The sequence below is a fragment of the Triturus cristatus genome, chromosome 10 (assembly GCF_964204655.1).
Source record: "Triturus cristatus chromosome 10, aTriCri1.1, whole genome shotgun sequence".
Classification (NCBI taxonomy): Eukaryota; Metazoa; Chordata; class Amphibia; order Caudata; family Salamandridae; genus Triturus; species Triturus cristatus.
The window spans coordinates 1,140,729,281-1,140,745,320 of NC_140593.1; positions in this window are offsets into that span (position 1 = coordinate 1,140,729,281).

Sequence of the window (16,040 nt, forward strand, 5' to 3'; positions counted from 1 at the left end):
AATAATAGAGGATGGTGGCTTCTCCTTTTATGGGTGTGGCCTGAATTTTGCTTGGTTATGTCCACAATATGTACACGCAGTAAAGCTTTACAAATACAGAATCCCATTACGTAGATTTTTGGGCAGTCTTAACACACGCACTTTGTGGTCAAGAAACGCACGTCAAGTTCTCTGACGATCAGAGCAATGTAGGCTTCACGATGGTTACCTTTCTCATAGCATTGTGTTCTGCCTTCGAGTAACACAGCTTGCCACCTGCACCTGAAGCGGATGGGTCCACGGGTGTCAGCACCTATGGCTGCAGTGCACCCGATGTGTAAAGGTTTGAGGTAAGCCGTGCTTCTGAACAGAACAACGAGGTAATAAAGAGGGCAGGGCCAACAGAGACAGAGGGCTCGAGCTCAGCTGTCACGTGCCCCCAAGCTGCAGCTCAGTGACTGAACACCAGCACCTCGGTTGTGCCTTAACTGCTTAATTAGAAGGAAAACATTTCCTCCCAGTGCTATCATTAAGCTTCATTATCAGGGCACTTCGCTTACACAGTTCTGATTTTTAGGAAAACCGTATTTGTCTACAAGAAACACGAGTGTAAGTACAGTAGTTAGGTATAAAATGTACACGTAGATGGCACCTCAGGGCGACGCAGACAGACTCCATGTGACCAGAGCTGTCTACAGCAAAATGAAAAGCTAACAAGCCATCAGTGACACTGGTAATACGAGGAGTGGTGCAACAAATGCTTTCTTGTCGTGATTCGAAATCACTACACTTGGGGACAGTGCTCCTCGCTTCAGCCCCCCCACACCCTGCCTCGGAGCACACGTAACTTGTTAATTATTTGGCATAGTTCATATGTTACGTGCTACTTTCCCCAATTCGCAGGCGCACCAACTCCAACTTAATTTATTAGCCCTCCGGCCCTTGTTACCAGCGTCCCACTCGATTCCGGCTGGAACAGACCAGGTACTTTCATTTATCCTTAACTGCTCGTTGCGTCTGTCTGGTGAGTGCCTGCCACCTCCCCCTGTTATAAATTTGTGATGCACACTTATTAAGTGTGTGAGTCTGCAGGTTCTCTCTCTTACCTTCCCACTGTCTGTTCTGTTTTGCCAACCCTCCACTCTCCTTCTGTTGTCCATTCTGTTTTGCCAACCCTACGGCCTCCCGCTGTCCATTCTGTTTACCACCCTCCTCCCGCTGTCTATCTCTTTACCACCATCCGCCCTCCTACAACAGTATTTTCTGTTTAACACCCTCCTCCCGCTGTCCGTTCTTTGTCCCCCCACCCTCCTTCCTCATGTAGCTTGTTTGTACAAGTTACTGCTTCTGATATTTCTTTGTGGAAAAAAGGCTGCATTGCAATATGAGCAGCTTGTTTTATAAGATGCTTTACTATCGGTTGGTTCAATGTGTCATTTGGCGCAGGCAACGGGAAAGACATTGCCGGCAAGTTCACGCGAGACACTGGGCCCCATTCATTCACCCCCCGAACGCATGGTATGATTCCCTTGGATGTCATCATAATTCTTTTCAACAATCCTTCCCTAGCCTTTCTTTTCCTTCGAGCTCATCTCTCAAGCTTAGCGTTTTTCTCTCGCCCTTTCCTTTCCCTAACTCCATTCGTACCGCCAGTCACCCTCCTCACCCTTTGCTTTTTGTTGGTATTCAGAGCATTCAGGTTCCCATGTATCTTTCTGTGCCGCTCCCCCACAGGTTCCTCCTACCCCACTCTCTTTCTGTACCTAGGTCTATTGTTAATCTCTTGCTGTCTTCACTCACTCTACCCCCATCATTTCTCCTTTACCTGCCCTATCCTTTCCTATCTGTACCTCTCCTCTCTCGCTCGCTCTCTCTGTAGCTCTCCTTTCCCCCTTTGACTAGATTCTGTGTCTTTATTTTCTTACTCACTTTTACCGTCTCCTCTCTCTCCCTTCTGTGCACCCCATCTTTATCCTTTCCTCTTCCATTTGTCTGCTCTCCTTCCCTGACTTTGCCTATATACTCTCCTCTACTCTCCGACAGAGTCTCCCTGCCAATGCTGCAGGCCCAATGTTCTCCCCCTCCCTGCCCTAGCAGCATTTCATTCACAATAACAATCCTAGCAGCCATCCATACATAGCTCCCGGGCAGCGATTTATAGCGCACTTTACTGTAATGTACAAAGAAACAAGCTAAACTGGCCACAGTAATCAGCGTGCTGCACTAACTGTGTCTATATACCAAAAAATTGCCAATGCTGCTAAGCTTAATAAAGCTCATTATTTAGGCTCCTCACCTATGAGCAAAACTATAAGTAGGTTGGACTCACGTTGTTAGATTCAATCTTTCATTTTATTTTTGTATTCAATTATTATAAATTTCTTTGGTCATTTATTTACCAAATTTTGACGTTTCACAAAGATCCTATACAATACAAATAAACAAATTTTGTACATTAAAACATCCCCCTCATACTACTCATACACACTATCACTACTATTCTCCATCAATCATTCTCATACATACCATCATCCACATTGAGCTTATTTTATCAACAAATACAACAATATTTTATCAAAGCAAATTTTTCACAGTGCCATAGGTCTTGTTATATACACATAAGTATATCTTTCATAAATTTGCAATTTTAATTTTTATCTCTTCTGGCACAGAATATAGGGTCTACGCGTTTCAAACTCCTAACAATCATGGAGTTCTCATCAGGACCATCCACTGAAAATGAAAAAAAAGGGGGCGGGGGGGGAGAGACCTGTGTTACTAATATTGTTTCGAACCACTAAAGAAACCACTACACGGCTCAACAGCCACCTCTCTGCTGCTTACCTCTTTCTTTATGGTAACTGAATTCCCTTTGCAGTAGGACCGCGGCGCGGAACCACCTGAATATCATCAACAGAAGGGAATAACTAAACTCCATTCAACATATACTCATATCATATCATCTTTGCATATCATCTTTCAACGCTCAAATGGCCACTCACTGTTTTTTGAATTCTTCTCTCTCTGGCTGAAATAAAAAGGACAATGGCTTGAGAGAAGGTTTATCTTTCTTACTCTAATCTCTCTATGCATTAAAGGGCTCCAATTTCTTACCTAAAGTCGTTTTTCACTCGCGATGTAGGGAGGATAAATGAATCGACACGCCTAGTGAAAAGGAAAACAAATTGGCGTGATTACCACGAGCCGTCTAGTTCAGGTGTTCGTGTCATACAAATGAGCTTATAAGCTCCACGAGGACGGTCGAGCCTTCCCAGTCTAAGTCAAAAACCGGTCTTATTACCTCAGTTCGTGTTGTGGCACACTTTGGCAGGCTTAGCTCGCAAACCGTATGTGGCGGCCATTCTTAACCCGATGTATTTAACCGGTCACGCTGTATCCGGCTCCTGGGGGTTGCCATGGTTACCAGACTGCATAGATGTGTCGGCCATCTTACAGTGGTTAACAAACGTCTAGGAAACCCACTGAAATGTATTGCAAAGTGCAGAAAGTCACTAATTCCTACTATATTAATTATTGTGGCAAAACGTTTGTTGCTTAACTCGCAAACAGTATGCAGCGGCCATTCTCTTCATGATGTATATACTCTGTCGCGCTATGTCCGGCTTCCGGGGTTTAACATAGTGAACGCGGTAAAACGGTGTTGATGTGTCGGCCATCTTACAGGGGTTGGTGAACATATAAGCAACCCACTGTAATGTCTTAAAGTGCACTGGGTCCCAATACCATTATTGGACCAAGCCATTTCTTTTATGCAACACGATGAGTGGGAATTCCATCTATGATGATGGGTTTGGCGGACAATTAATAAATCATAAGAAAACTGTTCATACAGAAAAATGCCATTAATGGAGCCCCTATCTTTTAGGACAACTTGTAAATTTCAGAAAGTTCGTTCAATCCATCGCTTGCAGAATTGAACAATACTATCATCATTGCTTCTTGTCTTGATAGTTTTGCTTCGATATCACCGCCTCTGAAGTCTTGTTCAACTTTAGCAATCACTGTCCATCTCAAATCTACGTCAGTATGATTTTTGGTCTGCCAATGATTCACTAAAGGTGCGTTAGTCACTTTCTTTTTTATTCTAGATTTATGCTGTTGGATCCGGGTAGGTACCTCTTGGTTTGTTTTGCCAATATCAAGGGACTTACATGGTCATGTAATCCTGTATATAATGTATCGGGACTTGCAATTCGTGAAGGCCACGTGTTTCCAGATTTTTCCTTTATGTTTAAACGTGTTTCCTTCATCTGTGCTTGCGCAACAATTGCACCCCCCACACTTATGGTGTCCTTCAACTGGTGGTAGTCCAACCGTATCTCTTTGTGTAGATTGTTGTTTTAAAGGCAGCGCTGCTCTAACCAATTTATTTGCAATACTTGCTTCTTTCTTAAATGCAAATAATGGTTTTTTTTTTTGATCTTTGTTAAGATTTTTCACCAAGTGCCAGTTCTTCTTGACCACTTTTTTTAGTAGATTTGAGTTGGGGCAGAAAGTTGTCACAAGTACCATTCTTTCTGTGCTTTTTTTTATCTCTTTTCTGTACCAGGCATTTGCGTGGTGTCCACCATGCTCGTTTTCTCGACCGTCGTAGTAATTTTTTTGGGTATCCACGGTCAATTAAATTTGCTGTCAATTTTTCCGAATGGAACATGTACTCTTCCTTTGATTGGCAATTCCTACGTATCCGAAGATACTGCCCATATGGCAGATTCTCCTTCAGATTACGAGTGTGGTTGCTTGTAAAGTGCAGCGCCCTGTTACGATCGGTCTCTTTTTTATAAAGAGTAGTTATCAAACCTCCTTCCTCCGAGGGGTATATTTCGACGTCCAAGAAAGGCATTTTATTCTTGGAGTAATTGAGACTGAATTTAATCTCCTGAGTCCGATTATTCAGCCACACATGAACATTTTTTAATTCATCCTCAGGGCCTGTCCACACAAAAAAGACATCGTCTATATAACGATTCCAATTTTCAATCCAAACACAATAAGGATTGTTTCTGTAAATGAATTTCTCCTCATAGGCGGACATGAACAATACTGCTAATTCTGGAGCGAAAGGACACCCCATCGCTACCCCGCCAACCTGGAAGTAAAACTCCCCGTCAAAGTTGAAGAAGTTGCGTCTGAGAGCGAATTCTGCTAGTTTAACAATGAATTCTGTAGGGACTTTCTGTGGTTGTTCTCTTGTATTAAGGATGGTTTTCAATACATTTATACCTTCATCTTGTGGTATTTGGGTATATAGTGATGTTATATCCATGGTAACCATCCAATGGTTATTCCTGTCGAACTCAATCTCTGTCAGTTTATTGATGAAGTCCATTGTGTCCCTTATATATGATTTTACACTGGACATAAATGGTTTCAAAAAGAAGTCCACAAATTTTGCTATGGGTTCCATCAATGATTCACAACCAGACACAATTGGACGGCCAGGGTTTTTTTTTTCATTTTTGTGGACTTTTGGTAAAACATCAAATAAAGGAATCCTTGGATGTTTTGTCTTCAAATACTCTGATTCCTTTTTGCCCAGGAAGCCTTGTTGGATTGCCTCATCTATGATTCCAAACAGTTCACTTTTCAATTCGGTTGTTGGGTCCTTGTTGATTTTGCGATAGCAGTTGATGTTACTTAATTGTTGTTTGACTTCGTTAATATAGAGTGCGCGGTCCCAGATAACAATTGACCCGCCCTTGTCAGCTTGTTTTATTATTACTGACGTGTCTTTTTGCAGTGATGTTAATGCCATGGACTCTTGTTTTCTTATATTATGTTTAATCCATGTTTTCTTATTTTCCATCTCGGAGATGGCTGACAAAATAGTTCTTTCGAAGGTGATAACCTCCTTTGGTACCTTGTGATTTCGGTGGACTGAAGCTTGATTTATTCTGAAGGCCAGTTGTCTCCAGGCCGTGATCCATTGGATTCTCTGCAAAGAATGTTTTTAATCGTATTTTTCTACAGAACTCGATGGTTTCTGTTTTTAATTTTACAAAGTTGGTTCTTTTCGTGGGGACAAATGTGAGTCCTTTTTGTAAGACACTCTCTTCTTCCTTTGAGAGGACTTTATTGGAAATATTGAATATTAGGGACGGTCTTAATTTTTGTAATTCTGGCGTCGGGTTGACATTTCCCAGGGTTGGTTGTATCTGACCTTTCCTCTGGGCTTTGTCTGGCCTCTCGCTAAAAAGGTAGATCCCTGTTGGTTTTGACGAAATGAGCCTCTTCTGCTATTATTTCCACGAGGGTCTGGATTTTCGTTTTCACTACTACTTCCTGATGATGATGTTTCTGAAAATGTAATATATTTGTTTGTTGACCTTCCTTGGTAATCTTGCAAATATCTACGAGATTCAGGGCGGGAATAGAAGTCGGTTTGTAAATAGGGATACACTTTTTCCAAGTTGAAATTCTTTTGATCTTTCTCAAATTGATTTGTTTTTTAGTTGATGGTGTAGTCTTTGAAATCGCTAATTTCCTTGTCAACCTTTTCCAATAAGATTTTGGCATCCGTTATCAGTTGGTTTGTTGAGATATTAGTTGTTAGACTTTCAATTTCCTCCAGTTGATCTTTGTGCTGTCTCAATTGTTAAGACCATTAGGTCTCGGCTGCACTTTGTCTCAATAAAACTATAGCCCTTTTTATATATTGGGTCTTCCGTAAAGATAACGGGTATGTTTTTAATTTGTAGTCCTCCTGGTATTGTCCCTGCCCGTAGGTGTTGGAGTAGAAAATGTCCGTGTAAATCCGTCCGGATTTGTTTTTTCCTTAGTCTCAACAATTTCTCAGTTTCATTTTAGTTCTGTGCAGTCACACTTAAAGAAGCTGACGCAAAAAGGGGTGGATCCGCTAGCAATTTCCTTATATGGTCTTCACTGTACGCAAAGGCCTCATTCTCAGACATACTATGTTCAAAACACACTCACAAGCACCTCTTACTCGTATCTTTTTCTTAGAATAAAGTAACCGACGTGGGACAAAATTAATCCCCAAACTTATACAAAAAAACCCACAACAAATACACCAACTCTCCGCTAAGGGCTACCACACAGGCCACTGCCTGCTATAAATACTATATGACACCACCGGGTATGGGTTCCCAAGCAGCAAGGCCAAACCACTGCCTTATCTATATACCAAAAAATTGCCAATGCTGCTAAGCTTAATAAAGCTAATTATTAAAAGAGCGACGTCCCTGACATATCGGAAGATGATAAACAACCAGCCAGACCCATTTTCGGCCCTTAATGTTAGATGGGAGACAGAGCTGGGGGAATTTGACGAAGCGGACTGGCAGGCGGCGCTTTCCTCCCCTAAGGAGGTGGGAATATCGTCCAAACTGCGGCTGGTTCAACTAAAAATCTTACACCGCACGTACTACACCCGCACACTCTTATTTAAACTTAAACGAGCTGACTCCCCCCTATGTCTCAGGCAGTGTGGTATGGATGGTACCCTTTTTCACACCCTCTGGGAATGCCCTGCAATAACCCTATACTGGAAGGCAATACTGCGCACACTCTCCCAGGTGACTAAAGTTGCGACGCTTCCGGAGCCGATGAGGTGTCTCCTCAACATCTGGGAACCTACAGACCTCAGCAGAGTGGCACGACTCTGGGTGACACTGGGACTCATGTTGGCGAAGCGTAATATAGCCCAGGGATGGGGATCTAGGCAAACACCTACCCTCGCCCAATGGTCCCGGGATATGGACTCCATAATGATTGTCGAAAAAATAGTATACATTCATAGAGGCTGCCCCAAAAAATGGACCCAGGTATGGGGTGGGTGGAATACATATAGAGGAAATATATGTGAACCCCCGCATGACACTTTAGAATCCGAACTAAGTGACCAAGAGTAGACGGACTATCGCTTGCTTGCAGAATGAGGGCGTTGTCACCATGTGGTGCCGCAGGTGTACCAGTGCTTTTTGAGGATGCCTTTAAAACCTTGCTGCACATTCGATTGGTTGCTATACTGCTGGACTCAATGCCAATGTATGTTGCTTTATGTTTGAATAAACTCAATAAAAATATTTACAAAAAAAAAAATAAAGCTAATTATTTAGGCTCCTCACCTATGAGCAAAACTATAAGTGGTTTGGACTCACGTTGTTAGATTCAATCTTTCATTTTATTTTTGTATTCAATTATTATAAATTTCTTTGGTCATTTATTTACCAAATTTTGACGTTTCACAAAAATCATATACAATACAAATAAACAAATTTTGTACATTAAAACATCCCCCTCATACTACTCATACACACTATCACTACTATTCTCCATCAATCATTCTCATACATACCATCATCCACACTGAGCTTATTTTATCAACAAATACAACAATATTTTATCAAAGCAAATTTTTCACAGTGCCATAGGTCTTGTAATATACACATAAGTATATCTTTCATAAATTTGCAATTTTAATTTTTCTCTCTTCTGGCACAAAATATAGGGTCTACGCGTTACAAACTCCTAACAATCATGGAGTTCTCATCAGGACCATCCACTGAAAATGAAAAAGGGGGGGTGGGGGGGGGAAGGAGAGACCTGTGTTACTAATATTGTTTCGAACCATTAAAGAAACCACTACACGGCTCAACAGCCACCTCTCTGCTACTTACCTCTTTCTTTATGGTAACTGAATTCCCTTTGCAGTAGGACCGCTGCGCGGAACCACCTGAATGACCACTTTGGTCAAGAAGAACTGGCACTTGGTGAAAAATCTTAACGAAGATCTAAAAAAGCCCCCATTATTTGCATTTAAGAAAGAAGCAAGTATTGCAAATAAATTGGTTAGAGCAGCGCTGCCTTTAAAACAACAATCTACACTAAGAGATATGGTTGGACTACCACCAGTTGAAGGACACCATAAGTGTGGGGGGTGCAATTGTTGCGCAAGCACAGATGAAGGAAACACGTTTAAACATAAAGGAAAAATCTGGAAACACGTGGCCTTCACGAATTGCAAGTCCCGATACGTTATATACGGGATTACATGTCCGTGTAAGTCCCTTTATATTGGCAAAACAAACCAAGAGGTGCGTACCCGGATCCAACAGCATAAATCTAGAATAAAAAAGAAAGTGACTAACGCACCTTTAGTGAATCATTGGCAGACCAAAAATCATACTGACGTAGATTTGAGATGGACAGTGATTGCTAAAGTTGAACAAGACTTTAGAGGCGGTGATATCGAAGCAAAACTATCAAGACAAGAAGCAATGATGATAGTATTGTTCAATTCTGCAACCGATGGATTGAACGAACTTTCTGAAATTTACAAGTTGTCCTAAAAGATAGGGGCTCCATTAATGGCATTTTTCTGTATGAACAGTTTTCTTATGATTTATTAATTGTCCGCCAAACCCATCATCATAGATGGAATTCCCACTCATCGTGTTGCATAAAAGAAATGGCTTGGTCCAATAATGGTATTGGGACCCAGTGCACTTTAAGACATTACAGTGGGTTGCCTATATGTTCACCAACCCCTGTAAGATGGCCGACACATCAACACCGTTTTACCGCGTTTACTATGCTAAACCCCGGAAGCCGGACATAGCGTGACAGAGTATATACAGCATGAAAAGAATGGCCGCTGCATACTGTTTGCGAGTTAAGCAACAAACGTTTTGCCACAATAATTAATATTGTAGGAATTAGTGAATTTCTGCACTTTGCAATACATTTCAGTGGGTTTCATAGACGTTTGTTAACCACTGTAAGATGGCCGACACATCTATGCAGTCTGGTAACCATGGCAACCCCCAGAAGCCGGATACAGCGTGACCGGTTAAATACATCGGGTTAAGAATGGCCACCACATACGGTTTGCGAGCTAAGCCTGCCAAAGTGTGCCACGACAGGAACTGAGGTAATAAGACCGGTTTTTGACTTAGACTGGGAAGGCTCGACCGTCCTCGTGGAGCTTATAAGCTCATTTGTATGACACGAACACCCGAACCAGACGGCTCGTGGTAATCACGCCAATTTGTTTTCCTTTTCACTAGGCGTGTCGATTCATTTATCCTCCCTACATCGCGAGTGAAAAACGACTTTAGGTAAGAAATTGGAGCCCTTTAATACATAGAGAGATTAGAGTAAGAAAGATAAACCTTCTCTCAAGCCATTGTCCTTTTTATTTCAGCCAGAGAGAGAATTCAAAAAACAGTGAGTGGCCATTTGAGCGTTGAAAGATGATATGCAAAGATGATATGATATGAGTATATGTTGAATGGAGTTTAGTTATTCCCTTCTGTTGATGTCATTCAGGTGGTTCCGCGCCGCGGTCCTACTGCAAAGGGAATTCAGTTACCATAAAGAAAGAGGTAAGCAGCAGAGAGGTGGCTGTTGAGCCGTGTAGTGGTTTCTTTAATGGTTCGAAACAATATTAGTAACACAGGTCTCTCCCCCCCCCCCCTTTTTTTTCATTTTCAGTGGATGGTCCTGATGAGAACTCCATGATTGTTAGGAGTTTGAAACACGTAGACCCTATATTTTGTGCCAGAAGAGAGAAAAATTAAAATTGCAAATTTATGAAAGATATACTTATGTGTATATAACAAGACCTATGGCACTGTGAAAAATTTGCTTTGATAAAATATTGTTGTATTTGTTGATAAAATAAGCTCAGTGTGGATGATGGTATGTATGAGAATGATTGATGGAGAATAGTAGTGATAGTGTGTATGAGTATTATGAGGGGGATGTTTTAATGTACAAAATTTGTTTATTTGTATTGTATCTGATTTTTGTGAAACGTCAAAATTTGGTAAATAAATGACCAAAGAAATTTATAATAATTGAATACAAAAATAAAATGAAAGATTGAATCTAACAACGTGAGTCCAACCCACTTATAGTTTTGCTCATAGGTGAGGAGCCTAAATAATTAGCTTTATTAAGCTTAGCAGCATTGGCAATTTTTTGGTATATAGATAAGGCAGTGGTTTGGCCTTGCTGCTTGGGAACCCATACCCGGTGGTGTCATATAGCACTAACTGTGTGCAGGAGCTCCACCTCTTTCTTGATCACGTATAAACGTATATACAGCATGCGACTCACATGAGCGTTGGCTTTTCCTGTGTGCATGCCTTTCATACAGTCCCTTTCGTTCATGCTGATTCAATGCAACAGCAGGGGTGGTTTCTGCACCAACCTGCAGTAAACTACCCGCTTTCCTATTGCTATTGGAGTAATCATGATTCGCACTAGATGTTTCTTTTGGAAATTGGTAGTTGCTTAGCAGTATGAAAGATGACACTGGTAACAGCTTCTGCTCCGAAAGCTATCTAGAAAGGTTATTTCAGGGAACGTTACTGAAGATATGGCATCTTTGGAGACGTGCATTGTTTTACGGCTTGAGACACTTGTGTCCAGCACACTATATTGCCTTTCTCAATAAACAAGTCATTACACTTTAACAGTTTCAGTAACTTACATTGCACAACTACTCACCAAGTTACAACTTACAACAAAAGAAAGCTTATTATTAATCAGATAGGCGAAACCTAATGCATTTGCCAATGCTTGGGTAATTTGTTCAACCGACAAACACTATAATTCCCTGCAACCAGAAAGGTCTGACAAATATAACTGTATGCTAATTTTGTCAATTTGCGATCAGGCCCAAAAATTGCAGATGAAAATGTCAAACCAATTGCTATTATTTTCTATGGACCAGTTCTCTCTCACCTGTATTGTGATGCATATCACAGGTGCAGCATCAAGGGTACAAGGAACGGTACATAAATCATAAATTACAATGTTTGCAGTGCTCCTTCAGAGCTGGTCAGACACACAATTTATTTTGCAGAGGGTGCCCAGCGTATAATATATTATTTATAGCCAATGGCTCTCTCTAATTTGGGGAGTTGTACTTCGTAGTGTTTGAGGCTGGTGTTTCACTAAGGGGGTGGTAGCTACTGGCAGAGCAGAGCTGTTCCCGGCACGCCGTAGGGAACAGTCCAGGAAGTAGATCAATGTGGTGCTGTGCATTTTCAGAATGGAAGGGCAGGCGCAATACATACGTTGTTTATGCAAGGGAGCACTTCAATTTACCATGGCTGCCGCCTGCTGTTGTTTTCTTCACCATGGTGCACGCGTGGCTCTGCATGTGAACTGGAGGTTGGTCCAACCTGGTTTATTGCCCCTCACAGCATTTGCTCCACCGGCCAAGAACAAGGACTCCAGCAGTTTCCTCTTTGCAACTTAAACAAGCATTTGCAATGCAATAGGTCTCGCATTTGCGAGAGTTTGGCATTTGGCATTGTAAATGACAATATCTTTTATTTATGTGTTTTGAAAACCTGAAAGCGGTGCGTAAATAAGCACTTTGTACTTGTAGTCCTTGCTTACGACAAGCAAGTCTGGCAGTAAACGAGGCGCAGTGCGTGTTTACGACCGCTTGCAAGTTTTTAAAAGGCATTGTCATTTTCAATGCCAATAGCTCAAACTCTCACAAATGCGAGACCTATTGCATTGCAAATGCTTGTTTTTTTTATGGATGCAATTTGGGCTTGATTTAACCTAAACCATATTCTGGAATTATACTATGATTGAACCATTCAGAATAATGTGCTACATGACTAAACACTTAAAAGGTCCTAAAAGCGAGACCTATTGGCTATTCCAATGCTTGTTTTGTTATTGAACCAGCAGCAGCATCTGTAATGGCACTACCCTGCACTGGTCATACGTGATTATCACTAGCAAACAGAAGAGCTTTCTGGTTCTAGTCACCAGGACGCTTAGGATATTGTCTATGAGGGTCTAAGCGGTGCACTGTAAGGACATTATGATTGAGCTGCTCATCATATCTGGGGAATGTAATCTTTTCTTGCGGTTCAGGCACGTACGGATCCGCCTTAAACTGGATTTTTTTCAAGGTTTTCTTTTTTACATAGAATCACTTATTATTATTATACAGCCATATTACACTAAGGAAAGCATGTTCACTGAACAGATATTGAAACGTGTGTTCCACACGCCATTAAAATAAATGGAGCGTGCAAGAGTGCGCATTGGGGCACATGTGTGTGCCATATGTCATGAACGACGTACAGGAAGCGCAACTGCCTATGGTAGGACATCACACTCCACTAACCTAATTGGGGCCATCAGGAAAGGTTGTGAAAGAATGGGGGAGAAAGGAGAACGAACGAGACAGACAGACAGACACAAACACACTTAAAGGAATGACTTTAAAGATTGCTTTAATTAGATACAGGAAACAACATTTAACTAACTGCATTTGCCTCTCGAGACTCATGTGCGGCCAAATCGGAAGCAGGCGGATAAAATCTACCCCTTACCAGGCATAAAATGGAGTTTAAATGATTTTAAAACCGATGGCCAGCTCTTTACAGTGCCACATACGCACCTTCTATGTGTTGGTAGCGGTACCACTGCCCCACGCATCTACCTGCCTCATGCAATGGGAAACTACTACAACTGTTCTAATTGCCTACGTTACAGTACCATGCCCATGCCACCCTTTCCATAGAGTTGCCATCATTGTATAAACATTAGATGCTCTTCACTCACCATCAAGAGCTCCTCCAACTGGTCCTCAGGCTTCGAGACACCATGGTGCTTGTTCCCTCCCCTTAGAGCCCCCAGACCATGCCCCCCCTCCCCAAGCTGTTCTCACCTCTCAGTGGATAGCATCTATAACTTGTTCTACGGGACTATGCCCCAGCCAAAACCTTCTAATGGTCCTTCGATTTCACCCATACAGACCCAGTGCATGTTCACCTAGAAAAGTACCTTGGAGCAGAACCACATATGTATATTAATGCCCGACTCAATGATACTAATTTTATTGCCCACGGAAAATGAAAGACCAAGTGGAGCCACTGTGATTGGAACCTATAACCATACAGTCAAACACAGATCACAGTAGCGGATGCTTTAGCCCTGCAGCTCTTAATCTTGTGACTTCTGCGGGCCTCTCACTGAATCACTACTTGAAACCTGAGACCACAGCCTAAGCTATTTCTACAATTCAAACCACAAAACAATGCCTAGAAATAAAGACAGAAGTGGCACTCAAACATATACACAAATTATGAAATGCTTCATTCACAAACAAAACAAATTTAACAAGCATTGGCATAGCTAATAGGTCTCGCCTTTGGGACCTTATAAGTGTTTAGCTATGCAACAGTTGCATAACTAAATACTTATAAGGTCCCAAAAGCGAGACCTATTGGCTATGCAAAGCGGCTGTCCGGCCGCGAAAGTGAAAGTAATCGCGGTAAAGCGCGGCGCGCGCGCCCGCGCACATGCACTGTAGCTCTAGGCTGACCTGGTAGCACTTTTTGGAGCCCTCTCAATAAGTCTCGCCAGACCAGCGCATGCGCTGGGTCAGGCGAGACCTAAAAACGAAACTTGAATGAAGACTGGAAATGGCTCGTCCATTCCAGACTGTTTACTGTACTCACAAACCAAGCTAAAAATATCAATTAAATTGTCCATTACCAATTTCAAATTCCTTCATATTGACAGAGATTTTTTTTTTAAACTGCTTTTCATGTATATATAGACTATCAATCTGCAAGCATTATTTACTTTTCTAAATAGCCGAGGACAACCAGAGTAGGCATTGCAGACACCATGTTAAGAACTGCCACTTTAGCCGACTGTCACGCACGAAGCTGAACTCTAACCTTGGGCAGTCCCCAAAAGCTAAACCTCACACCATTAGTAACTTGTTTAGCCAGTTTGAAGGCTGCCTCCTTGTCCTGCGGTAGTGCAGTCCGCCCTTCCGTCCTCCAAATCCCCAGTAGTTGCCACCCACTTGACACCCACCCTGTGGGTGTAGCTCCTACAACCGCTTCAAATGAACCTTTCTACGAAGGAGTGATGCTTCCTCCTTTGCCCCCTTCAAGACTCATCATGCAGCTGACCCCTAATCCTGGCCAGAGAAAAGCAGGTGCCGTCCAGCTCTCACCGACTGTAATGCATGTAAACTGGTCAGAAGTCCCAATAGCCTCCATACTGTTCCTCAGCCCTCTTGCACTTCATTGGTAGCACCAATAATTGTTTCCAAATGCCCTCATGGCTTCTGGCAATTGCTACTCTCCTGAAACCCAAGAGCTGTCTTCCCTCCAACCCTCTACCAAATCCCAGCAGCTTCTCTGGCCGCGAGCAGCTGCTGCAACGGGCTTCAGGCCCCATTCCCCTGGTACCTATTAGGGTCCCCTACCCCACTTCCTCCCAGCTGTTCCTCTCTCTCCACATCCCATATGGACAGCCTCGGCTCCTCCTCGCCATGAGCAGTCATTACACTTGTTTCATGAGGGCTCCATGTGCCCCGGTACTTTGTGCTGGGATTGTGCACCCACCCCTTACCTAGGGCAGCTCTCGCAGCTGGTTGGTGTCCAGCAGCAGCTCCTCCAAGCTCCAGCAGTGCCGGTACAGCTCCTCGGGCACAGTATGTAGAGAGCAGTGCCGCCGGTCCACGGCCTCCAGCTGCCGGTTACAGAGCCACAGGGGCATGCACTTGAGCATGTCGGGTGCTCAGCGGGCGCGCCACATCCCGGTCTCCAGCACAGGCCGCGCACCGAGCCTCACTCTCCGGCAGCCACTCTGCCCCGGCCAGCCCCTTGCGCACTCCTCCAAACACAGCGCCTCCTGCCGGCTCTACCGCTAGGCCGCACACCGCTCTATCGCACGGCCCTATGGGCAAGCGAGTCCTGCAGATGTAAGATGCAATTGAGCATGGCGGAGGTGGGACTACGTATCCCAGTTTGTAAACAAAGCTCTGATTGGAATCCAGACATCGCATGGCGAGATGGGATATTTAGTCCACTTGTATCAATTGTAAGGGCTAAGCTAGGTGGATATAGAACTACATTTCCCTAAAGGCAGGGCTCAACCTGCTATCGAAGCCGTCACGTCAATATTTTGGCTTTTTCTGCCGAGCCACTTGGACGGCCTCGCCTGCTAAAAGGTTTCATGTCTTTATGGGACAATGTGTTTGGCCCCATAAAGATAAGAAACCTTTTGCGACGAACGCA